The sequence below is a fragment of the Tenrec ecaudatus genome, chromosome 9 (genome assembly GCF_050624435.1).
Source record: "Tenrec ecaudatus isolate mTenEca1 chromosome 9, mTenEca1.hap1, whole genome shotgun sequence".
Lineage (NCBI taxonomy): Eukaryota > Metazoa > Chordata > Mammalia > Afrosoricida > Tenrecidae > Tenrec > Tenrec ecaudatus.
In genome coordinates, this window is record NC_134538.1 from 39716304 (window position 1) to 39717682 (window position 1379).

General features: G+C 44.2%; 1 non-coding gene across 1 annotated transcript; it reads left to right on the top strand.

Moving 5' to 3' along the window:
• Positions 1-631: 631 nt before the first annotated feature.
• LOC142457426 (U2 spliceosomal RNA) lies at positions 632-822 on the top strand. Its single transcript, XR_012786173.1, has one exon. It is a non-coding gene; the product is annotated as a U2 spliceosomal RNA (small nuclear RNA).
• The last annotated feature ends 557 nt before the right edge of the window (positions 823-1379 follow it).

The following is a 1379-nucleotide window of genomic DNA, read 5'->3' on the forward strand; positions in this document are numbered from 1 at the left end:
CCAAATGGCAAATGAACTAAATATTGTTCAATAAAACATTGCAATCTGGGAGTCGGTCAACACTCACACTTAGCTAGCTTTGAGCTTCTCATCTTCCTTAGGTCTTTTGCACCAAGCAAATACTCACATCTTGAACAAATCTAGACTCAGATACTTTCCCCTAGTGAAACCAAAGGTATTCTACCAGTCTGTTCCATTAATTAAAATTAAATCTTCGATGACTGATGGGGAATTTAATCCACAAACATTGGATGAATTTCCTCTGCAGATACCTGTGTGTGATGTTTTTTAAAGCAGCCATCTCATCTGTTCTCAAACACTTTCCTTTGTGTGCTTTTGGCCAAGGGCAAGGAGATTCGTAGTTCCATTCTGAGCCCCACAAACCAATCTGGAAACTGGTGATGTTTAGATTCTTTCACTATTGCTGAAAGGGAGCTCGTTAAATTTGCAGAAATTGAAGGTGAAAACACTTCTCTATCCCCCAAGCCCTGCTACCTACAGTCCAGCAGGGAACTGAAGTGGTCAGGGCATTCCAATTTAATCCCTTCTCACAGACTCCAGCATCTCTCTCCCTTCTATCCTCCACAGAGCTGCCAGATGGAATTCTTTCTTTTTTAAAAAGCCTTTTTAAATCGCTTCTCAGCCTTTTGGCTAAGATCAAGTGTAGTATCTGTTCTTATCTGTTTAATATCTGATACGTCCTCTATCTGAGGACAATAGATTAAATGGATTTTTGGAGCAGGGAGTTGGAATAGGAGCTTGCTCCGTCCACTCCACGCATCAACCTGGCATTGCAGTACTTTCAGGAACGGTACACCCCTTCGGGGGATTTTAAAAAAGAAAGCTTTTGCTGTGTCATTTTCCCTGCTTAAAATAAAATCCTTCCAAGAGTCTGAATTCCAAAAGTTAGCAACCCTTTCTTTATGTTCCTCTGGAAAATCCCAGTGCTTTCCTCTATAGAAACAGGCCCAGGACCTTGAACTTTCATGGTTCTGCTAAGATCCCCTGACTGCCAGAAGTGGATGGCCACTGCCTCTGTCCAGTCCTAGAGGGTCCGCCCCATGGATGGAGCCCTGCTATGGAATTCATCCCTTATTTATTGCAGTACCTTCCATTCAAAGACCCCCAGAGACAACCACCATGGAAACTGGGTTGTTGTCGGCTGCCTTCAGGTTGCCCGGCTCTGGTGACCTTGGGTACAAGAAAGAAATGCTGCTCAGTCTGTTATCATGTCCAGGTCATTGCTGTAGTTCTTTCGCTAATTCCCCTCACAGGGGGTCTCCCCCTCTCAACACTGCCTCTGCTTCATCAGATGTGATATCTGATCCATCCAGCAATGGATACATCTTAAAGGGTACTGGCTGTGCTCTGTGGGGGGT